The 26,195-nt window shown below is 37.7% G+C and overlaps 1 long non-coding RNA gene across 1 annotated transcript; it reads right to left on the reverse strand.

Moving 5' to 3' along the window:
- Positions 1–24,313: 24,313 nt before the first annotated feature.
- LOC113097455 (uncharacterized) lies at positions 24,314–25,228 on the reverse strand. Its single transcript, XR_003288860.1, has 4 exons — positions 25,166–25,228; positions 24,973–25,064; positions 24,790–24,882; positions 24,314–24,528 (listed from the first exon to the last, which is right to left on the reverse strand). It is a non-coding gene; the product is annotated as an uncharacterized LOC113097455 (long non-coding RNA).
- Positions 25,229–26,195: the final 967 nt, after the last annotated feature.

The following is a 26,195-nucleotide window of genomic DNA, read 5'->3' on the forward strand; positions in this document are numbered from 1 at the left end:
GTCCTCATGGTGTCACAGCTTCCAGACGCGCTCAACGCAAAAGCCTACTGGCGCTCGTGATTCTTTAGCTCCGCCCACACGTCACGCCTCCAGCCACTCGTGTTTTTCCGGGAAAAATCTGTAAAGACTATCTTTCTCTTATGAATATAATAAAACTAAAGACTTTTTGGAGTTATGAAGGATGCAGTACTACTCTATAGGTACTCAAGATTAACAGGATATTGAGTGAAAACGAGCATTTCACCCCCCCTTTAAAATGTCAAATAAATACATAAATAAATAAACAGAATTACTGATTTGAAAAAAAAAAAGGATCAAACCCTTGTGTCAGTATTTTGTAGACACAAATTTACTTTTAACTGCAGAAACAAAAACCCTAACCCCAACCCTAACAGAAAACATAAACGAAATGAATCACAATGTTAATGCAGGCAGCAGGACTGGATGCAATTGTTAAATAACCATTTAAAAAGTGACATAATAATGAATCATTACTGCTTAGTGCTTAGCTAAAAAAAATGGAATTGGCAAATTCAACTGTTAAAGCATTAAATACAATCTCACAAATCAGTGAATATGAGTTTAATGTGGGTGTATTGTTAGTAAAGTAATCATTAAACGTTTAATCATAAAAAAAAAAAAAAAAAAAAAAAAAAATCAGCCAATAACACATTATTGTGATTCACAGATGAAGGCCTTAATACTTATGTTGTCCACTCAAGGGAGCCACAGGGTATCAAATCCATTAAGATGTCAGATTATAGACTGTGAAAATTGTTCAATACGTTGAAAAAAAAAACAAAAAAAAAACAAACAAACAAAATATAAATTCATAATGTTTTCATAAGGTTTAATAAAGCCCAATATAATAATTATGGAAAAACTGTTATTATTTTTTTTTATCTTAATTTAAATTTAATTTAATTTAATCACGTTGTCAGACATAACTGAATGTATATCCAATGTATCTATTTTAGTATTGTGCATAGGGATGTCAAATTTCGATTATTTCCATGATCGATCATCGTTTAAATTAACGATCAATTAATCGATTAATCGTTAACCATAATACTGCAAAATGCGTCTATTGCAGGCACGCAGTCAGCGGTATGACAGGATGTGCAAAAGCCACACACACACACAAAACGCTTTCTCACTTGAATTAAAGAGGTTTTAGTCTGAATAAAATGCTAGTAGCAGGATTATAAAATGAATAGATGCGATTATGATCATTTGATAAAATGAAGAGAGCGCGCCATACTTTTGAGGTCATTTTACTTTGTTGACAGTTTCCAATCCCGCACAGAGAACGCTGAACGCGCATCTTTAAATGGTTTTGTGGTGCTCGTTGTTGTATTTTAAAGCACAATTGCAATGTTTTCAACTGACATTATTGTATAAAATTATCCGAAATGTGGAGCGCGTGTGACTGCGCTGCACATTAAGTGAACTACATCGGCGATGCTGCACCAAAACACAGTTGCTCACATTAATTTGATCCTGCTGGATTCTGTCCTAGAAAATGTCAGATTTTTAAAAATCCGGCATACAGCGCATTAGATCGTGACAGTGCATGCGTGCAGACGAGGATGAGCGAGCGCGGCTTTGGCTAGATTTATTTGGAGGTTATTGCTCATGTCTCATTCGGCACAAATCGAAATGTTTCCATATTCGCAATGTATTTGAATGTTAAACTATTATTTATAATGTAAACTATGCTTGTACTTAACACGCATTCGCATATAGACGGAAAAGATGATCCTCTTCATATGAGCAAAAACGTCCTTGGCATAACAGCAGAGTGGACCGGTATACTACGGTCTATTTAAACTGAATGCTCCAGGAATGTGTCGGTCACAGCGCCTATTAATCGCTGTTTTGAATCCAGCAATTATTTATTTAGAAATGATAAGATCTGATTATGACAAGTGTGGTATAAAAGCTTTGTTTATTAGAGGAATGATAGGTTAACTGGAAAATGTAAGATCGCGACCATGCTTTTGGACCCCATAGTCTTCATTTACGCGGCTTTGTTCTGGTTTGCCGGTTGGTCACGAATTTCCACAAATTCAGTATATTTAGGCATTGTTTCTTTTCCTAAACCTTCATAGTCTAACCCTCTAATTTCCCAGGTTTATTTTATTATCTTTCGCTTTTAATAACTGTTTTCGCATCTCTTACTGTGGTAAACATGGGAAGGGAAATTAAAGATTTCATGAATTATGAATTCGTTCGATTTATTAATTTGTTCCCTTATTTCACTTAAATCATGGGTTATTTAGGGAACAAAATTAATGAAACATGGACAATTGCCACATTAATAATTCGTAGGAATGCATTAACAAGTTGTAGGAATGAATAGACTACCTGTTCTGTCACTGTGTCCCGCAGCCCTGCAAAGCGCACGATATAAAACAGTTATCTGATTAAATGATTAGTAACTACATTTCTATTGCATTTAATGTTGAAGAACTTTTATGTTGTTTCTATTTTAATGTACTTTAAAGTTTAAATCACATTAAAAGCTTAATTTGTACATTGTGAATGAATGATGATGCTTTTATATATCGTCACCGTCACTCACAGCCGCTCGCACGTGTTGAGTGCGCATGAGCCGCACGCAGCCCAACATTGAATCGGTTAACCGACCAACGATAGCCTTAATCGATTGCATCTCTTATCGACAATTAATCGATCATCGATTAATCGTTGACATCCCTAATTGTGCATATTATAAAACATCCATAAAGACTCATATTTTACTTTAAAATTGGATACCTACATCATCCACACATCCACAATTCATTTTGCTTTTCACATGCTTTTCAAAAGTTAGTTTTGATAAATAAAGTTTTGATATTTTGATTTTTAATAGGTGTCGTGCTAACATTACTTCCAGTCAAATAGTTTGATTCAATAATGCGATTTCGTGATTATTTTGCATTATATATTTAACTCCTTCCCTGGCCAACTTGAGTTGGGTGGCGCCCCAGTGCCCCACCATTGACCAGCCGCCACTGCTCTACTAACTTTGCACATCTATACTTTGGAGTATTTACTCACTCTTCTTTGCAGAACTGCTCAAGTTAAGTTAAATTTGATGGTGACTGTAAATGCAGTCTTCAATTCATTCCACAGAATGTTAGTGGTGTTTAAGTCTGGGCTCTATTTCTCCTTCAACCACTGTGTGGTCAGTTTTGCTGTGTGCTTTGGTCATGGTCATGTTGGAAGGTAAACCTTCATCCCATTGTTAACTTTCTGGCAGAGGGTAGCAGATGTTCCTTAAGAATTCTATGTTATTTTACCCCATCCATTCTTCCTTCTATCCTGACAAGTGCTCCAGTACCTGCAGCAGAGAAAACCCCATACCAGGACATTACCACCTCCATGCTTTACTATAGGAATGCTGTTATTTGGATGGTGAGCTGTATTTGATTTCTGCCAGTTATATTATTTGGTGTTGAGGCCAAATAATAAAATTTAAGTCTGATTCAGTTTTAGTCTTAAAATGTATCCTTAAGGTGCATTTTGGCAAACGCTCAGTCGTGACTTCATGTGGCCTTCCTTGGCTTTTTTCTTGCAACCCTCCCAAACAAGCTGCATTTGTGGAGAATCTGTGATATTGTTGTCACATGCACAAAATGACCACTGTTTGTAATATATTCCTGCAACTGCTTCAGAGTTGTTGTGGGCCTCTTTGTCCCCTCTCTGACCAGTTTGATAGGTTTGTTTTTGTAGTTACGCTAGAAAGTACCACATAAACTGTCTGCACTGGCTTTAATGTACCAGAGCTAACATACAAATAATGAAATTGTACAATTTATACCTGATTAACCCACATATACAGTATTGTGCAAAGGTCTTTTCTCACCAGAAAAACAAAAAAAACAAAAAAGGTTTTAAGCCAGTTAGCAGTTTGCTGTAGTGTGTCAGTAGGAAATATCAGTTTGCATTTGCTTTATAACGTTGTAGAAAGGTTTCTCCAAGTGTCTTGCCATTGTAACAGTTCTTCTGGACTGAGTCTGTCTCAGTTTGTTGTTTCTTCATGTTATTCCAGACAGACTGACACGGGTGCAAACAAAAATCTCACTGGATTATTACAATTAATGGGAAAAGGAATGTTTGGAAATGTAAACTGATATTTCCTACTGACACACTACAGCAAAACATCTAAAAATAACTTCCTTAAAACCTTTGTGTGTGTGTGTGTGGCCTAATGGCCTAAGACATTTGCACAGTACTGTATATGTGGGTTAAATCAGGTATAAATGTCTCTTTAAGGTAACCATTGCAGATCACTGTTTTTCACAGTGTAATGTTAGTGTATGCATTACATATTGCATTGCAATTAAACTAATGTGGCCCTATTGTAAAGTGTTCCTGCAATTATACTAGTGATCTCAGACTTTTGAACACCACTGAATGAATGTGTTTTATATCAGGTCTGAATGTCTGTATATATATATATATATATATATATATATATATATATATATATATATATATATATATACATTTTTTTTTTTTTTTTACTGAGTGAGAGGTACAGCAAAGCATTCCACAAAGCATTGTGTGTAATAAATGTGACCAATAGATGTCATTAGTTCAAGGTGCAGATGATTATGCATTGTTTAATTACTGCTGTGACCTTTAAATTGAACAGCCTTGAATGGCCTTATTGAATTAGCCAGCACCTACATGATGAACATAGTTTCTGAGCATTTGTGCGAGTTTCTCTCTCTCTCTCTCTTTCTCTCTCTCTGATCTACTGTATGCATTTCACAGGCTTAGAATCATGAATACCATATCCATCACAGCAGCTTACCTGAAAGAGAAAACATAATTTTGTATAGTATGCACTGATTGTTTTTCAATTCGACCAAATTCTTATGTAGACTTACTAAAACATGTTTAATAATTTTAATAGAGAATATGTGGCTATTATTATCATTTTTTTCATTATTTGAGCTGATAAAAAAAAAAGCAAAAAAGCAAAGTTTTATCAGGCAAAAATAAATTTACATGAAAGGAAACATCTCTAACAGCGCGCACACACAGTCAATGGCTCTCTGACTTAAGTATTCATCTGTGGCAGCTGAAGACGAATGTGGTAGTTGTAATATCTGTTACTGAGATGATGAATTGTTCTGTGCTATGCCATGGATGAAAAGTGGATCACACTTCTGACAATGCATACTGATGATTTTGGGCCTCTGCATGGAAAAGAGAAACTTACTGAACAAGAGTTCAATAATGTGTAATCACCCTTATAATACCCAAAAGATAAAAGTATTAAAAATAACGGTCATTTGCATTCCTTTTTGACAAAATTGAACATTAAACATCGGATGCCCATTTTTTTCACAGGTTGAAATAATTCTTAAGGGTCTTAAGTCTGTAACATAGTTTGGTTAAAATTTCTCAATCGTAGTGCAAAAACGCCTTTTTTTACCCTGTCAAAAACAACTCATTTCAGAGCAAGCAGTTTAGTAACATTTTCCTTTAAATGTTAATGAGCTCTGCTGACCCCACCCCTCGCTTCTGAGCTGCTCTCTGAGAGACTGTTTACTTTAGCAGCATTCATCGTGAAACTTGCTAATTAGCACATTATTAGGAAAGGCAATTTGCAAAGATTCATTAAAAAAACCTTATACTCACTTTATCTGTAGGTGAAGCTGGACCACGCATGATTTGTGCGAAGATAAAACGTAATCCACTGGGTCTTCAGCGGCTCAGATGTCTAGTGTAAATGACTGAGCTCACTCAGTTCGGGTCAAAGGTAAGACACCAGCCCAGTCTGTGCTGAAATGCCACTGTCAATCAATCTATCATGAGAGGGGCATGTCTGTGTGATGACACAAAGACACACATCTGAGAGTGGCTGGATTTGAGAAAGCGGTAAAATATATTTACATTTACATTTACATTTAATCATTTAGCAGACGCTTTTATCCAAAGCGACTTACAAATGAGAACAATAGAAGCAGTCAGGTCAACAAGAGAACAACAACAGAATACAAATGCCATGACAAATCTCAGTTAGTCTAGTATAGAATGCATAGCCGGATTTAGAGATGGTTTCTTGAGCAGTGGGCTTACCCGAGCCTGCTTGAATGCTAAGGGAAATGTTCCAGATTGAAGAGAGGAGTTGATAATGTGAAGGTGAAGGTATGACTGAAGAAGAGATCGCTTGAAGGAGGTGAGTGGGGAAAGGATCAAGTGGACAAGTAGTAGGATGATTGGACAGGAGAATTTTGGAGACGTCCATCTCTGAGAGTGGGGAGAAGGAGGATAAAGAGTGTGCATCGGTCATTGTGAAGTTTTCCTCAGTCTGCCGTGTGGAGAATTGGTCACTGATGGATCTTGTCTTATTTGTGAAGAAAGCTGCAAAGTTGTCCGCAGTAAGAGTCGATGGAGGAGGTGGAGGTGACGGATTAAGAAGAGAAGAGAAAGTCTTGAAGAGTGTCCGAGCGTCACAGCAGTTGTTAATTTTGTTGTGGTAGTAGGATGTTTTAGCTGTGAAGACATTTGCAGAGAAGGAAGAGAGGAGAGATTGATACACACTGAGGTCCATAGAGTTTTTTGATTTCTGCCATTTCCTCTCTGCAGCCCTGAGTTTAGAGCGATGTTCACGGAGAACCTCGGACAGCCAGGGGGCAGATGGGGCAGTGCGTGCTGGTCTAGACAACAGTGGGCAAAAGTTGTCCAAACAAGATGTTAAAGTGGAGCAAAGAGTGTCCGTAGCACTGTTTGTGTCCAGAGCAGAAAACTGAGAGAATGGTGGAAGAGAGGATGAAACCACAGCAGATAGGCGAGATGTAGAGAGTGAGCATAGATTCCGTCGAAAGTTGACCTGCGTTGGAGTGTGTGCCACTTCAGGAGTAAGTGCTAGGTTAGCAGTAATGAGGAAGTGATCAGAGGTGTGCAGTGGAGCAACTGAAGAGGTGTCCACAGAGCAACAGCGCGTGTAGATGAGGTCAAGTTGGTTGCACGATTTGTGAGTCATTTTAGTGGACACTAGCTTGAGATCAAATGAGGTGAGCAGAGTTTTAAAGTCAGCAGCCTGGGGTTTATCTAAGTGGATGTTGAAGTCACCAAGCAGTACCAGAGGAGTACCATCTTCAGGAAAGTTTGATAGCAGCACATCCAACTCCTCCAAGAAGTTTCCCAGTTGACCTGGAGGATGATAAATGACCACAAAGTGAATTTTAACAGGGTGGGTTACAGTAATGGCATGTGATTCAAATGAACCAGTACCTGTAGGTGATGGCTGAAGTTCAAATTTCCATTCTTTGGATATAAGGAGACCCGTACCTCCACCCCTCCCAGTGGTACGAGGAGTGTGGGAACAAGTGAAATTAGTAGAGAGGGCTGCAGGGGTGGCAGTATCTTCAGGTTTGATCCAAGTCTCTGTCAGTGCCATGAGGTTGAGACCGGAATGGGTAGCAATAGAGGAAATGAAGTCTGCTTTGTTAACTGCAGACTGGCAGTTCCAGAGACCAACTGGAATGGAGAGCATAGTAGTAGAGGTCAGAGGGACATGGCGTAGGTTTGTCAGACAGGCCTTCCTGCGACGTACATAGCGTGCTCTCCGAGTGTTAGTAGTGATAGTAGAGATCTGAAAGCACATAGTGACTACAAGTGTAAGATATATTTGAGAACAAACTATACAAAGAGTGGAAAAAAAGAGAAAAGCAATACTCAGGTGCCCTGTCGGTGTCCTTGCTCAGTGGAGTCGCGCAGGTAGAGTCGATTGTCTTTACACTCGTCGGTCTTCACACGAGGAGGGTTCACACGAGGGTTGCCGCGACCGCATGCATATATATATATAACACTGTGTGGATTTTTATCATTATAGGGTGGTTGTTTACACAGACTGCCAACACACATTTCAGTTCAAACAACTTGAATAAGTGAATGTAGCATCTGATTACCCCTTTAAAATACTTCACTACATGCACATAATATAGAAAGAAAAAAAAGTAAAGTGTGAGCTGTATGTTACACTTCTTCTTTTTTTCAACAGACTGCATTTTGTCATTTTTCATCTTGTGAATGACCAGGTGAGCTGCCAAGCAAGTTAACTACGTGGGAAAAGCCATACATACAGTATGGAGCTGGTTATGTGATGCAAAAAATAAAATGTATTTGTTTATAAATCATGAGTATTATAATGTATAAAAATATGTTTTAAAGTCATGACATAGTTTTCTGCTAAAATTATTACAAATAATAATAATAATAATAAATAATAATCGATAATCTGTCCTTTTATAATTTGTGTGAACGGAACTAAATGCTGTATGTATATATATATACACACACACAGGTAAATATTGATTATTATATTCATTCATTACACACAGACTGATATATTTCAGTATATTTATGTTTATTTCTTTTCATTTTGATGATTATAACTGACAACTAAGGAAAATCCCTAATTCAGTATCTCAGAAAATTAGAATATCACTTAAGACCAATACAAAGAAAAGATTTTTAGAAATCTTGGCCAACTGAAAAGTATGAACATGAAGCGAAACGCTGTCTGTTGTTCAAGAGTGGCTTGACACAAGGAATGCGACAGATGAAACCCATGTCTTGCATACAAAATTACCAGGTGAGCTAAAATACTACATTTGGAATAATAATTAAAAAGAAATTTATATATATGTATTCATATATAAGCATTCAGATTTTTTTTTTAAAAAAGCTTCAGGAGACAGTGTCTCTCAATAGATAAAAAAATAAAAATAAAAAAAATAAATAAAAAATACAAATCCTTGCCTTCTAAATCCATTTTACTATGCAGATGATAGTTTTATCCTAATGGAAAAACCATTAGGGTAAATATTATGCAAACAAAGTGGCCCATTTCTCTCAACTCCGTTCACGGCCTCAGGGTTTGATAATGAGCTTCCATGTTTTCACAGAATGACAATTAGCTAACACATCTGAAGGATGCATGCAAGGCATATGCAAAGTTATAACACAACTGCAAGGTCTAGACTATTGGGGATTTCAGTGAAAAAGATTTATTGTTAACAGTGGGGCTCAACACTGAAGAAAGTTAACATGCTACGTTCTCTATATTGAAATATTAATGAAATATACTGACAGCTAATACCTACATGATACTACATCCTTTACGTTGCATAAGACATTGCAATTTACTGAGATATTTCATGGTGTTTAATACACAACTGATTATAAAGTACTGTAGGGAAGACCAGGCCAGTCATCACACTTTTGACTCCAATGAATATTTCCTAGGATGCAATTCATTTTTGTAAGCCAAATTCTGTACATGTATACAATGGTTTAGTTGGACTCATTTATTAAATAGTCAAAACTTTCCAGTGTACACGGACACACAATTTTCAAAAACTTTTACTTTGAAACCAATTTTTAAAAGTTTAAAAGTATTTACAAGCTCCCTTGCCTTAGATAATAACATTTACTGCACAATACGGGACAGGATAGGTCAAATTCAAACACTATGTTTTCTCAACTCTGACAGGTTTGTACAATAAGTAATGATGAAAAATTATGTAAATATAATAACATTGTTTTAATTATATAGCAAATCACTCAGCATGATTGATGGCAATCTGCCCACATTAAACTATTTGCTTAATAGTTTCTTGTGGCCGTTCTTTGAACAACTTGTCAAACAGGTTTTTTTTTTTTCACTGCTGGTCATCCTTGCTCATTCTTGTCATATAGATGACTGCAATTCAGTGACCTAACTAATTAATCATTATCACCTCATTTCCATAATTGATTATTATTATTTGATTCATTTGTTGAATATCTCCCAACTCCTCAATGTGGACCCTCCACACAAGGATCCTAATGGGTCCCTTCACTGAATGAACACAGGTCAAAGCTTCTCCCATTTTTTAAGTCATCCACTCAAACTCAAGAAGGATGGCCATCCTACATATAATGCACATGTCCCTCCATTTCTCTATTCAAACACATACCCCTTAATGTCCCTCAATGTTGCTATGGGTGCCCAATGCCAAGTTAAAAAAAATAAAAATAAGAAAATAAAGCCTTGTGCCTTTTCATCAGCACTAAAGCTGCTCTACTTAATTTCTGGCAATGTTGTCAGCTTGATTGCACAGACACTTTTTGAAGGAAGCTGGGGATGATGACATCACTGAATCAACAATTAATGTACTTTATCTGAAAAATTGACAGTTTAGTGTTGTCTTTCTGTGTTATCCACACGCTATTTTCCTGTATAACACTGTAAAGCTGCTTTGACACAATCTGCAATGTATAAAGTGCTATGTATAAAGGTGACTTGAGGTCAACTCTCACTGGGAACTTAACACTAATAGCTCAATATTGCCTTGGCAAAATGGCAGATGTCAAGAGCTTGTAATTCCAGTTTGAATGATGGCTTCAATGCAACTTACAAGAGTCAGGCATGCAGGTTACTATTAGTCATACAAGAAGTAAAATATTTACCCTGGTTTGAAGTTTCCTGAAAGGTGAAGTTCTTGCTGAAGAAATATATCCTTAGCTGCTTCATGAAAGACGTGATGGTCGGGTGTAGTTTTGCAGTTCATTCCACCAGATAGCAGTGGGTGGGGTGAAGATTCTGGAGAGCAACTTCGTGTCTCTTTGTGAAGGAACACCAAGGTGACCTTAACTGATGAGAGGGAGCTTACACTTGTAGGATGTAGAGGGTGTGCTTTCAGTGGCAGTCCTGAAAACAGCTTAAGATCATATCACACAATGAAATCTAACAAACTGTAAGCAACAACATACTGTATGTCATTAACCTTGGAACTTGAAAGAACACTCAGTGGAAGCAGCAAAGTCTGCTCATTAAGATTGTGTGGGCAAGTGGTTACAAGGGTTTAGTTTCTATGAATTGTATATGATCTATTCAGTAATTTTAAGGAACATTCAATTCACAAACTGTTTAGTTATAAAGAAACTATTGGGAAATAAAAAGCTGTATCTTTGTTGCATATTATTGGTTACTGGGGAAAAAAAAAAAAAAAAAATTTGACCATTTGAATGATTTTCCATGTTTAATATAGTGTCTCACCATCTCTCCCCTTTTGAAGGAAATTCTGAAATCACTGATGCAAAATTTATTCATTTTACCCTGAATGCTTCTAATTAAGTATCTTTATTTAATTCTTTTCAACTTTCATAAACTGTTCATGCACTGTTTTTCATGCTCTAAGGGGATACCATCCAATTAAATCAGCTCACCACACATCCAGAGAGCACACATGGTAAACCTAAGTGCTTAAATCAAGTCGTGTGCATCAGCTTCAGCATTGTGAACTGCAAATCTAACGTGTTTACTTTTGCTCTCATAGAATATGTGAATGTCAACTTGTGTAATAGTTCAAGTCAAGTCTGCTTTATTGTCAATACTTCCACATGTACAGCACATACATACAGAGAATTGAAACTGCGTTACTCTGATTAATGAAGCTGTCCTTCAGTCTGCTTGTCCTGGCCTGGAGACTCCGCAGTCTCTTCCCTGATGGCAGCAGACTGAAGAAGCTGTGTGATGGTAAGTAGGATCATCTGCAATGCAGAGGGCTTACGGGTTAGGCGGGTTCCATAAATGTCCTGGAGGGAGGGGAGAGAGACACGAACAATCTTCTCAGCTGCTCTCACTATACATTGAAGTGACTTGCGGCAGGACGCGTTGTAGGCGCCATACCACACAGTGTTGCCTCCTGTAGAAGAGTGTTGTTACCCCGCTTTCTAATTATAATATCATGAGGAAAATACTCATTTAATCTAGTCAATCACAAAGCAAATTAAATACATTCTGCTGACTTGGGGTGAGCGATATGGCAAAAATATCATAGCACATTTTTTTGTTTTCTACAAGACAATCACGATTCACGAGTAACATGGGTATTCTTTAAAAAAAAAAAATTATTAAATTGACTTTTGTATTTGATAAGTTACCCTGTATGTTCGTGGGTGATGCAAAGATGTATGGGAAGAAGTAGAAAAAGCGGTGTTACCAAACCCACTAGAACGCAAGCCTGCTAACTTTAGCCTAAAAAGTGTAACGGTTAATGGTAACGCTTCCACTTCGCTAGTATGTGGGAAAGGAAACCAGAGACCATTTTTTTTCAATCGATGTCAAAGGAGGAGAGGCTTTACAGCGCTGAATAATCAGCTTTTTAGAGGAAACAGCTGATCATTTAATGGATCGTCAACCTATCGGCCAATCTCCAACGTGTTTTATACTAAACAATACTTTTGGATCTAACTATTTTCAGAGACTACACTGAAGAAAAAAAAAAAAAATTCATAAGAGAAGACACTGACTTTTTGCGACAGGTGGTATTCAGTTCATATAATTTCTCTGAATTTCTTAAGGTATCCTTAAACGGTGATTGAGTGTCGCAAAACTCTGACTGAAATTCAGTGATTTCAAGGCTGTAACGTGATCCAAGTTGATGTTACACTTTCTCCAATTGTAAGTAATACAGAACCTCTCATCTCCCTATAGTAAGTATAGTAATCTCAGAGTTATGAGAGAGACATGCCATAATTGCTGTGTAAGATATTTAATTTTTTTTGCAGCAGGGGACATGACAGAAGACAGTGATACACAGCCAAACTCATATAGACTGAACTGAACAGAGAATATGAACTAAGAATTTGAACTGTGCTTGGTGTGAGAACTGAATCATACACTGATTCATAAGAGTATGCATTATTTCTGTAGTATGCAATACAATATTTTAAGCTGAAACATATAGTGCATTCTAAGAGTAAAAGCATCAGAGTGGGTACTAAGATTCTTTCACTTCTAGGTCTTCAAAGTACAAATTATAAATTTCCCCATACGAGGCGGGATTAGTCTTGTTTCACAATTTTATCACAATGCTTTGTTGGTTTTACTATTTTGCAAGTTGTCTGAACAGTACAGGCAAACTTATTTCCCTATTTTAAAAACAAAGCCTTTTAAACTATAAAAAAAAATAATAAAAAAAGAATGGCAGACATTAAGGCCAAAGTGGGCAAATATAAAAGTCTTTATATAAAATTACTTTATCTTTGTTATTAAAAAACTAAGAACAGCAAATTAAACTAGATAGTAAAGTTTGTTTTCAAACTTTAAGTTGGCTTGAAAAAGCCTGGCCAGAAAGTTAGAAAAATGTAGAAAGTTTGAAAAGCTTAAAAAGTTTTAAAAATGTAAAAGTTTGAAAAGTTAAGAAGTTTAAAAAAGAAAGTGATTAACATATTACTAGCATTATAAGCAAGTGACTACCATGTCGTTAGCATGATTAGCAAAGTTGTTAACATGTTTCTAGCATGTTGAGAGCATGATTTTAGCATGATTAGCATTTTGCTAGCATGTTTCTAGCATGTGACTAGCATGTTTCCAGCATGATTAGCATGTTGCTAGCATGTCGCTAACATTTTGCTAGCATGATTAGCATGTTGCTAGCATGTTTGTAGCATGATTAGCATGTTGCTAACATGTTTCTAGCATGATTAGCATGTGGCTAGCATGTTGTTAGCATGTTTCGAGCATGATTAGCATGTTGCTAGTATGTCGCTAACATTTTGCTAGCATGATTAGCATGTTGCTAGCATGTTTGTAGCATGATTAGCATGTTGTTAACATTTTAGTAGCATGATTAGCATGTGGCTAGCATGTCTCTAGCATGATTTTCATGTTGCTAGCATTTTATTAACATGATTAGCAAGTGACTAGCATGTCGTTAGCATGTTTGTAGCATGATTAACATTTCGCTAGCATTTTGTTAGCATGATTAGCATGTTGCTAATATGTTTGTAGCATGATTAGCATGTTGCTAGCATGTCGCTAGCATGTTTGTAGCCTTATTAGCATTTTGCTAACATGTTTCTAGTATGATTAGCATGTTGCTAGCATGTTGCTAGCATTTTTGTAGCATGATTAGCATGTTGTTAACATGTAACTAACATTTTGCTAGCATGATTAGCATGTTGCTAGCATGTTTCTAGCATGATTAGCATGTTGCTAGCATGTTTCTAGCATGATTAGCATGTGGCTAGCATGTCTCTAGCATGTTGTTAGCATGTTTCTAGCATGATTAGCATGTTGCTAGCATGTCGCTAACATTTTGCTAGCATGATTAGCATGTTGCTAGCATGTTTGTAGCATGATTAGCATGTTTTGCTAACATGTTTCTAGCATGATTAGCATGTGGCTAGCATGTCTCTAGCATGTTGTTAGCATGTTTCTAACATTATTAGCATGTTGCTAGCATGTCGCTAACATTTTGCTAGCATGATTAGCATGTTGCTAACATGTTTGTAGCATGATTAGCATGTTTCTAACATGTTTCTAGCATGATTAGCATGTGGCTAGCATGTCTCTAGCATGTTGTTAGCATGTTTCAAGCATGATTAGCATGTTGGTAGCATGTCGCTAACATTTTGCTAGCATGATTAGCATGTTGCTAGCATGTTTGTATCATGATTAGCATGTTGCTAACATGTTTCTAGCATGATTAGCATGTGGCTAGCATGTCTCTAGCATGTTGTTAGCATGTTTCTAGCATGATTAGCATTGTTGCTAGCATGTCGCTAACATTTTGCTAGCATGATTAGCATGTTGCTAGCATGTTTGTAGCATGATTAGCATGTTGTTAACATTTTAGTAGCATGATTAGCATGTGGCTAGCATGTCTCTAGCATGATTTTCATGTTGCTAGCATTTTATTAACATGATTAGCAAGTGACTAGCATGTCGTTAGCATGTTTGTAGCATGATTAGCATGTTGCTAGTATGTCTCTAGCATGTTTTTAGAATGATTAGTATACAACTAGCATGTTGCTAGCATGATTAAAATGTGACTAGCATGTGGCTAGCATGGCTAGCAAGTGACTAACATGTTTCTATGCTAATCCAGGTAAAACCAGTTGATTCAGTTAGAAACCAGCTAAGACCAGCGTGACAGTGGCCAAAACTACTTTAAAACCGTTAAAAGCATGTTTTTGACATGATTATCAAGTTACTAACATGTTGTTAACATGTTTCTATGATAATCGAGCTAAAACCAGTTGATTCAGTTAGAAACCAGCTAAGACCAGCTTGACAGTGGCCAAAACCACTTTAAACCATGTTAGAAGTATGTTTCTAGTCTGATTAGCAAGTTACTAGCATGTTATTAACATGTTTCTATGATAATCTAGTTAAAACCAGTTGATTCAGTAAAGAAAACCACCTAAAACCAGCTAAGACCAGCTAAAGCCAGCTTGACAGTGGCCAAAACCACTTTAAACCATGTTAGAAGTATGTTTCTAGTCTGATTATCAAGTTACTAACATGTTGTTAACATGTTTCTATGATAATCTAGCTAAAACCAGTTGATTCAGTAAAGAAAACCACCTAAAACCAGCTAAGACCAGCTAAAGCCAGCTTGACAGTGGCCAAAACCACTTTAAACCATGTTAGAAGTATGTTTCTAGTCTGATTAGCAAATTACTAACATGGTATTAACATGTTTCTATGATAATCTAGCTAAAACCAGTTGATTCAGTAAAGAAAACCACCTAAAACCAGCTAAGACCAGCTAAGGCCAGCGTGACAGTGGCCAAAACCACTTTAAAACTTGTTAGAAGTATGTTTCTAGTCTGATTAGCAAGTAACTAGGATGTTGTTTTCATTTTTCTATACTAAACCACCTAAAACCAGCTAAGACCAGCTAAGACCAGCTAAGGCCAGCGTGACAGTGGCCGAAACCACTTTAAAACCATGTTATAGGCATGTTTCTAGTCTGATTAGTGAGTAACTAGCATGTTGTTAGCATGTTTCTATGCGAATCTGGCAAAAACCAGCTAAAAACAGTGGATTCAGTAAAAACCAGCTAAAACCTAGCTAAGACCAGCGTGAGAGTGGTCAAAACCACTTAAAAACCAGTTTGGGAGACTAGCCAAAACAACTGATCAGCTTAGGCTGGTTTTAGCTGTATTCTCAGTAGAGAGTTTTTAAGGTTTGCCCTGGTAGTAGACAGCTTAAATATATTATAAGCCTTATTTTTCAAAAGTTTGTACCCCCGCAATGAAAGTCTATGGGATTTAAGGTGGTTTTGGTAGTCTGGTTTACGAAAACCATAAGCCGAATCAGTTAGAAAAGATATAGCAACCCGAGTCAGACCAGTCTGAAGGTCTGACCCGAGTTTGGTGGTTCTAGCTTGAAAGCTCTAGGAGGAGATAGTGTGTAAAATTTGGCTCAGAAGAATAATAATAATAACTAGATAGTAAAGTTTGTTTTCAAACTTTAAGTTGGCTTGAAAAAGCCTGGCCAGAAAGTTAGAAAAATGTAAAAAGTTTGAAAAGCTTAAAAAGTTTTAAAAATTTAAAAGTTTGAAAAGTTAAGAAGTTTAAAAAAGAAAGTGATTAACATATTATTAACATTATAAGCAAGTGACTACCATGTCGTTAGCATGATTAGCAAAGTTGTTAACATGTTTCTAGAATGTTGAGAGCATGATTTTAGCATGATTAGCATTTTGCTAGCATGTGACTAGCATGTTTCTAGCATGATTAGCATGTTGCTAGCATGTCGCTAACATTTTGCTAGCATAATTAGCATGTTGCTAGCATGTTTGTAGCATGATTAGCATGTTGCTAACATGTTTCTAGCATGATTAGCATTTGGCTAGCATGTCTCTAGCATGTTGTTAGCATGTTTCGAGCATGATTAGCATGTTGCTAGTATGTCGCTAACATTTTGCTAGCATGATTAGCATGTTGCTAGCATGTTTGTAGCATGATTAGCATGTTGTTAACATTTTAGTAGCATGATTAGCATGTGGCTAGCATGTCTCTAGCATGATTTTCATGTTGCTAGCATTTTATTAACATGATTAGCAAGTGACTAGCATGTCGTTAGCATGTTTGTAGCATGATTAGCATTTTGCTAGCATGATTAGCATGTTGCTAGCATTCCACTAGCATGTTTGTAGAATGATTAGCATGTTGTTAACATTTCGCTAGCATTTTGTTAGCATGATTAGCATTTTGCTAATATGTTTGTAGCATGATTAGCATGTTGCTAGCATGTCGCTAGCATGTTTGTAGCATTATTAGCATTTTGCTAACATGTTTCTAGTATGATTAGCATGTTGCTAGCATGTTGCTAACATTTTTGTAGCATGATTAGCATGTTGTTAGCATGTAACTAACATTTTGCTAGCATGATTAGCATGTTGCTAGCATGTTTCTAGCATGATTAGCATGTTGCTAGCATGTTTCTAGCATGATTAGCATGTGGCTAGCATGTCTCTAGCATGTTGTTAGCATGTTTCTAGCATGATTAGCATGTTGCTAGCATGTCGCTAACATTTTGCTAGCATGATTAGCATGTTGCTAACATGTTTGTAGCATGATTAGCATGTTGCTAACACGTTTCTAGCATGATTAGCATGTGGCTAGCATGTCTCTAGCATGTTGTTAGCATTTTTCTAGCATGATTAGCATGTTGATAGCATGTCGCTAACATTTTGCTAGCATGATTAGCGTGTTGCTAGCATGTTTGTAGCATGATTAACATGTTTCTAACATGTTTCTAGCATGATTAGCATGTGGCTAGCATGTCTCTAGCATGTTGCTAGCATGTCGCTAACATTTTGCTAGCATGATTAGCATGTTGCTAGCATGTTTGTAGCATGATTAGCATGTTTCTAGCATGATTAGCATGTGGCTAGCATGTCTCTAGCATGTCGCTAACATTTTGCTAGCATGATTAGCATGTTGCTAGCATGTTTGTAGCATGATTAGCATGTTGCTAGCATTTTATTAACATGATTAGGAAGTGACTAGCATGTCATTAGCATGTTTGTAGCATGATTAACATGTTGCTAGTATGTCTCTAGCATGTTTTTAGAATGATTAGTATACAACTAGCATGTTGCTAGCATGATTAACATGTGACTAGCATGTGGCTAGCAGGGCTAGCAAGTGACTAACATGTTTCTATGCTAATCCAGGTAAAACCAGTTGATTCAGTTAGAAACCAGCTAAGACCAGCGTGACAGTGGCCAAAACTACTTTAAAACCATGTTAAAAGCATGTTCTTGACATGATTATCAAGTTACTAACATGTTGTTAACATGTTTCTATGATAATCGAGCTAAAACCAGTTGATTCAGTTAGAAACCAGCTAAGACCAGCTTGACAGTGGCCAAAACCACTTTAAACCATGTTAGAAGTATGTTTCTAGTCTGATTAGCAAGTTACTAGCATGTTATTAACATGTTTCTATGATAATCTAGTTAAAACCAGTTGATTCAGTAAAGAAAACCACCTAAAACCAGCTAAGACCAGCTAAAGCCAGCTTGACAGTGGCCAAAACCACTTTAAACCATGTTAGAAGTATGTTTCTAGTCTGATTATCAAGTTACTAACATGTTGTTAACATGTTTCTATGATAATCTAGCTAAAACCAGTTGATTCAGTAAAGAAAACCAGCTAAAACCAGCTAAGACCAGCTAAAGCCAGCTTGACAGTGGCTAATACCACTTTAAACCATGTTAGAAGTATGTTTCTAGACTGATTAGCAAATTACTAACATGTTGTTAATATGTTTTTATGATAATCTAGCTAAAACCAGTTGATTCATTAAAGAAAACCACCTAAAACCAGCTAAGACCAGCTAAAGCCAGCTTGACAGTGGCCAAAACCACTTTAAACCATGTTAGAAGTATGTTTCTAGTCTGATTAGCAAGTAACTAGGATGTTGTTTTCATTTTTCTATACTAAACCACCTAAAACCAGCTAAGACCAGCTAAGGCCAGCATGACAGTGGCCGAAACCACTTTAAAACCATGTTATAGGCATGTTTCTAGTCTGATAAGTGAGTAACTAGCATGTTGTTAGCATGTTTCTATGCGAATCTGGCAAAAACCAGCTAAAAACAGTGGATTCAGTAAAAACCAGCTAAAACCCAGCTAAGACCAGCGTGAGAGTGGTCAAAACCACTTAAAAACCAGTTTGGGAGACTAGCCAAAACAACTGATCAGCTTAGGCTGGTTTTAGCTGTATTCTCAGTAGAGAGTTTTTAAGGTTTGCTATGGTAGTAGACAGCTTAAATATATTATAAGCCTTATTTTTCAAAAGTTTGTACCCCCTCAATGAAAGTCTATGGGATTTAAGGTGGTTTTGGTAGTCTGGTTTACGAAAACCATAAGCTGGATCAGTTAGAAAAGATATAGCAACCCGAGTCAGACCAGTCTGAAGGTCTGACCCGAGTTTGGTGGTTCTAGCTTGAAAGCTCTAGGAGGAGATAGTGTTTAAAATTTGGCTCAGAAGAATAATAATAATAAGATTAAATAGTAGATCAGTAAGTTGGCTTTTTCAAGCCAACTTAACTAGAAGGTACATTTCCTGAAGAAAATGTGAGTGGTGCTTGCAGTGGCAAAACTCGCCCCTCTGTTGCTAGGCTGTTGCAATGAGGTTGCTACGGTGGTTGCTAAGGTACCCTGGGTGGTTGCTAGGGCGGTTGCTAGGGTCCCCATGATGGTTGCTAAGGTACCCTCGGTGGTTGCTAGGGTAATCTGGGTGGTTCCTAGGGTCCCCAGGATGGTTGCTAGGGGCCGTTGCTAGGGTACCCAGGGTGGTTGCTAGGGTAATCGGGGTCGTTGCTAGGGTGTTGCTATGTGGTTGCTAGGGTACCCGGGGTGGTTGCTAGGGCGGTTGCTAGGGTCCCCATGATGGTTGCTAGGGCCGTTGCTAGGGTACTCAGGGTGGTTGCTAGGGTAATCGGGGTGGTTGCTAGGGTGTTGCTATGTGGTTGCTAGGGTACCCGGGGTGGTTGCTAGGGCGGTTGCTAGGCTCCCAATGACGGTTGCTAGGGCCGTTGCTAAGGTACCCAGGGTGGTTGCTAGGGTAATTGGGGCGGTTGCTAGGGTGTTGCTATGTGGTTGCTAGGGTACCCGGGGTGGTTGCTAGGGCGGTTGCTATGGTAACCTGGGTGGTTGCTAGGCAGTTGCTACGGTACTTGGGGTGGTTGCTAAGGTGTTGCTAGGCGGTTGCTAGGGTGTTTTGGCTGGTTGCTAGGCAGTTGCTATGGTCTCCTGGGTGGTCGCTATGATGTTACTAGGTGGTGGGTAGTTGTCACAGATGGTCACTATGTAGTTATTATAGAGTTCTTAGCCCATTTGAGCACTTAGCTAATCACTATTAGCATGTAGCTAATCACTGCTAGCATGACTAGCATGTTGGAAGTCCAGTGTGCTAGCATGAGTCAAAATATCCAACCACCATGTCTGTACGATGTTCTGATGCAGAGATATAGGTCGTGCAAAACGGTTGCTAGGGTACTCCATTTGGTTGCTATGGAGTGGCTTGGCAGCTGCCAATAGTGATACTCCAAAGTCTACTTGTCAATATAAACCAACCCCCATGTCTCTAGGATGTTCTGATGTGGAGATATAGATCTTGCAAAATGGTTGCTAGGGTACTGTGTTTGGTTGCTAGGGAGTGGCCTTGCAGCTGCCAATGATGATACTTCAAAGTCTGCTTGACAATATAAACCAACCCCCATGCTTCTATGTCTTTCAGATGTTAAGATATCTATCTTTGGATTTTGGTTGCTAGGTAGCTCTTAATGGTTGCTAGGGCGTGGCTAGGTTGTCTTGAAGGAGATACATGATTGGCCGTTTGCTGCCCGAGTCAAACGAGCCCACCCTCATGTTTCTATGACACTTCTATCCAAAGTTATTCATTTGATCTTTTTCAATGGAAGTCTATGGGGCTTGTTGCTATGGTGCTCTATATGGTTGCTAGGGCGTGGCTTGATAGCTTCATAATGATCATGAGAGTCTGATTGGTTGCCTGATTCAAATGAGCCCACCCCCTTGTCTCTATGGCACAGTGATCCAGAGTTATGTTCAATACAAAATCCCTATGTAATGTCCCACAGTAGGATAAGCCCTCCCTATACTTTGTATTAGGGGCAAATTTGGGGGGCTCTTGCGCCCCAGCGGTACAACTTATACCCAAATTCGGGGTATGTTTTCGCACAGCCTGACAGCCTCTCCAAATGTGGTGATTCGCATGTTTCTGCGAAATTCTCTCTCGGAGCTACGATCCGTCAAAGTTGACCCCAATGTTAAGTCTATGGGTTTGATCGCCCGATTTTTCGCCCGCCGGACGAACATCGTACGCCCGATCGCTTATAAAAGTCATAGCACACCATTCCCGATTAGGGCGCACGATTTGACGCCTGTTTCGTTGGTCTGTGACAAAAATTGCGGGACTAGTTACGCGCCGAAATTCGTACGGATCTAGAAGAATAATAAGAAGAACTAGAAGGTACATTTCCTGAAGAAAATGTGAGTGGTGCTTGCAGTGGCAAAACTCGCCCCTCTGTTGCTAAGGTACTCTTGATAGTTGCTAAGGTGTTACTATGCGGTTGCCATAGGACACATTTGTTGATTGCTATGGCGGTTGCTAGGGTATTTGGGGTGGTTTCTAGGGTGTTGCTATGCGGTTGCTATTGCTATTTTTTGTGGTTTTCAAGGACAGAAATATCCCTTACAAAACATTTATTTTATTTTATTTTAATACAATAAATAATAAAACAAGATGTTACAAATAAAGTACAGCACAAGCAAATCATGCAATGACTGTGGCAACTTTAATATTTAAAAGAATACCTCAGCGAATTTATTGCTATCCATGTTCAAACTGATTGTATTTGATGAATATATGATTGACCTGAAGAATAAAAACTATACCATACACTTGAACAATTGAGCTACGTTTATTATTTTATTATTATGTATTATAAATATGACAAATACCCGCAGAGAGAGCCAACGGCCTGGTGATATTTCATTTTACAGCTCGATTCAACGTCGTTTAAAAATGTATTTAGTTTGAATATTTAGATCTGGGCAAAATTAGAGGGCCTTTTATTTTGAAATCGCGATGCATAGAGGTACGTTGTTGTATTCTCCTGTGTTTGCAACGTCTATGGTTTGCAAAGATGATTTACGTTACGAATCTAGTGAGGTAACCCACAAACACCACACACAGACCCCCACCCTTCCCAGATAAACATTGAGCAGCCCCACACAGTACAGTATTGCAAGTTTGTGGACCGAGCTGCAGAGATGGAGACGCGCTCTTCGCTTGTAAATTATAACAGTGCAATAACAAAGGGAGTCAAAATTTGCGTGCGTTCCCAAATGAAACCCAACAAACAGCACATGCAATAAAAGGTTTTACCACAAACTCAACTTCATTCCAATATCGCGAGACTGCTTCTCACCTGTAGGAGTAATATCGCGAGATCTCGTGAGCTCCCAAAAGTCAGGTGAAATGGCTATTTAACACGCGCTGCATTGTTCATTTTGCGTGAAAATGTTTTTATCCAAACCAAAAATGAACAGTAATTTCATACCATTCCTTTTAAAAATTCAAGTATTTTTCAAGGACCTTTAATATGGCTGTTTTCAGGTTTTTAAATGTGAAAAACTCAATATTTTATAAAGTACTAAATTTAAATACTATTTGCCTGAATCAAAAAGACCAACTTTTACCTAAACTGCTTATATTTTCAGTGAATTGTAAAGCTTTGCCACACCGTAACATACGTTCATATATATCTGCTTCATTACCGATTTTCATTTACCATAAAAGTTTTAACACATTTTTTAGATAAAGTAGTATTGATTGCCAGCCACAGCTTTGTGAAGTGGGCTGAGAGTTGCGTCAACCTGGGGCTCAAACCTGCAGTGGATCTTCTGAGCTTCATGACGGAGGACCTTTCTGTACTCCAGACACTTACCAACACCACAGTGGTGGACTGTTTATTACAATAAACAGGTGGGATGGGATTCATTTGCCAGACCAAGAAATTAATAAAAATTAAAAAATTAAAAACTTGTGTAAGTGCTGTTAATTTAGTGTCATCGGCAACCAAGTTTTTATCAACAGTAATTCAATATATTAGGCTGACATTTTAAGTCTTTCTAATGATACTCATCCAGATCAAGTAAGAGTGTGATCTTAGCAGGTTTGGAGGTAAAACAAAGTTTGCTTATTGGATTATGATAAAAAATAACAAATATTTACACACAAAGTCTTCATGCATAGAAGAATACAAACCTTATTTAAAAGTTTAAACCATCTTATTGTACATCTGTGAATATACCATTCAATAAAGCAATCATGCAGGATTAGCCAATTCACCCTAAAATGTTTACAGAATCTATCCCCGAGCCCAGCCACAGCTAGATCCTGTAGCTTTTAATTCACTACTATTAAATATTCTTTGTCAAATAAAAATTTCTGGACACCATAAGGTTAATTAAACATTTTTGCAATCCTTAGTCGTGACATGAATATTTAGTGAAAAATAAAAAAAATATGTTAACAGTGAAAATATGCAGAGACATATTGTGGCCTTGATTTAAAAAAAAAAAAGAAAAAAAAAAAAGAAGTATAAATAGTTTCTGGAAACAGCGTACCTAGAGTAAGCAAGGTTTGGGTCAATCTACTGAGAGTATATGTGACTGTAAGTTAACCTTGCTTTCTGGAAAACCCCCTGGACCTTCTGTGAAGTTCAGAAGAACACATTAAATGTGCCATTGAAGAAGATACAATAAAGACAAAAACACTTGATGTGCCAATTCAACCAAAATGTTTATTAAAAGTATTAGAAAACACCTGTTGTGCCAAATCCCACCCTATAATGTTGCACTAGCTCACATATAAATATTATTTTAACTTCATATTAAAATTATCGAATTATGAAAATAAAAACAAATATCTTACTGTTGCAATAATAAAAATTTTTAAATCAAGTTTCTATTTTGGCAGAATAGTGGTGAAAGTGTTTGAATTATTCTATTAATAAAGTGAACCTTGTGCATGTTGCATTTAAAGCCATTGTAAAATACTCACATTACTGTCCATGATTGCGTCTATTACTGCACAAGTGTTTATAAAGGGCATAAGGCCAATACATAAGCCCCTGTGATTTCAGAAACGCAACACCCCTTAGCAGTTCTGAAAGCACTGTTAATCACAGCATCACAAGGGGCTTACTGCTTTACCGTAAGTGACTAAGCCATAACATGATTTCAGTTTTAGTCGTTTAAATTTCTATGATTTTAATTAATAAAAAAATTCATCGAGTCGCAAACTGTTGTTTTTGGAAACCCTGGTCGGCAGGGACGCGAGAGGGACACAGGATTTGACACCAACACCCCCAGTGAGCAAGCCAGTGGCGACGGTGGCAAGGAAAAAACTCTTAAGGAGATAAAAAACCTTGAGAGGAACCAGACTCAATCAGGGGGAACCCCATCCTCCTCAGGCATGGCGTACACATTATAAAAACATTATTATTCAAACTAATATATGAAATAGTAAACTGAGACCAATTATTTAATATAATAAGATAATTTAAAAATATATATTAATATTAATTAATTGATCATCTAATGATTCAGTGCAATTGGGTATTGAAGCATCTTCCGCCATCTAGCCGCTGGATCTGTCATGGCAAACAGGCTGGACACCCTGAGGTAGAGGAGGTAAAACAGATATGATCATGTTAGTGAATTGAATAAAAAAAAATTCATTCTGCAAGACTTACAGAGCATAAACTTTCAGGTCAGATGTATGTCTTGCAAGAGACATTTCTGCTCTCTCACTTCTGAGGACCATCATACACTTTAAAATCTAAGCGTTCACATCAAAGCACATGCCTCTGAACAAACACACTGTATGATAAAGTGCACTGAAACACTAGACCTTTCCAGTATTATTGACAAACTTTACCTCAGTGCTTAAATGTTCTTCTTCCGTTGCTTCTTTGGTCTTCAGCATTGTCTTCAACTCCAAACACATCTGGTCCCGTCCTCTGGCAATGAACTTAATAAATGAATAACAGGATCACTGCACACACACTTACTAATAAACTAAAAAATAATAATAAACATAATTAAGTAAACTAAAACTTACTGAAAGAAATTAGCCCATAAGCTGGTATCCAGCTCATCATCATCAGTGGTGAAGCACACTTGATCTTCTCAGACATTCTGACTCGCCGGTTCCTGAAAAACATCAAAATCAAAATTAGATTACAATATTCCTTTAAAATGTGGTTATCACATGCAGTAGCACAGTGACTGAAGTGACATCTTTTAACACTTACCTTTAGATGGTATATTGCACACTCATATCCAGTGTTGCACAGGACTGCTATGGTCTCAAAATCTTCCTGCAACTTTACAGAAGAGCACATATCAATATTAGAATAGCAGAGGACTGCAAATAATATATCCAGTACACATCGTACAGATTGAACACAACATTTGAAACAAATGTTACGTTAGGGTAAAAATCAAATACATCACAACAGTGTCTTAATACTTCTCACTTAACCTTACTGTCTTTTAATGACTTACTGCTGCTGTTGCTCTCACTGTCTGTGTCTTCCCTGGAGTTATTACACTAACCCTGACTGCGTCCTGTATTCTGCTGCCTCACTTCCTGTCCTGTCTGGAGCTGCCACACTACTCCTTCGTCCTTCCCTGCTGCTGTACTCTAGGTAACTCAGGGACACAAACACCCTTTATATTACCACGGACAACACAATATAACCGCAACGTCACTGTCCGGTCGATAAAGGAGGGTTAATGGAACCTCAGTTCAATATGGCTTAAGGCCAAGACACCACTCATACAGAAGCCACTGGGGAAACTAAGGCTGGTGTTGCCCCACTGTTGTCGTTAATGCTGATTCAGTGCCCCAGTGACCTGGATATAGCGGGGCAATTCACCTATGGAAAAAAACGCAATACCACAGTTGAACAGGATTGTGGTAACTGTGGTAGGGTCCTAACACGCCCGATTGATGACAGAAGTCCAGATTTGAAATGTAGATGTGGTCAAGTAGTGTTGTGCTTTTCCGTCGTCGCTGATGTAATCAGTTGCGTGTATCCTCGAGATTGAAACAACTCCAGAATAGGTTTTTTTCCAGGGTGTAAGAGGTCCTCGTTGAAATCTCCACAGATGATGACGAGATCGTTGTGTGTGAGGTCCAGGTAATCCAGCATACTGTTCAGGTTGGTCAAGAAATCTCCAACACTGTATTGTGGAGGCCTATACACAGCTACGACTGCTGCTTTTATTGGGGAATCCCAATTTGAATCACAGCAAACTCCAGATCAGTCACATTTTGTA

This window comes from Carassius auratus, unplaced genomic scaffold (assembly GCF_003368295.1).
Source record: "Carassius auratus strain Wakin unplaced genomic scaffold, ASM336829v1 scaf_tig00216278, whole genome shotgun sequence".
In the NCBI taxonomy this organism is placed as follows: Eukaryota; Metazoa; Chordata; class Actinopteri; order Cypriniformes; family Cyprinidae; genus Carassius; species Carassius auratus.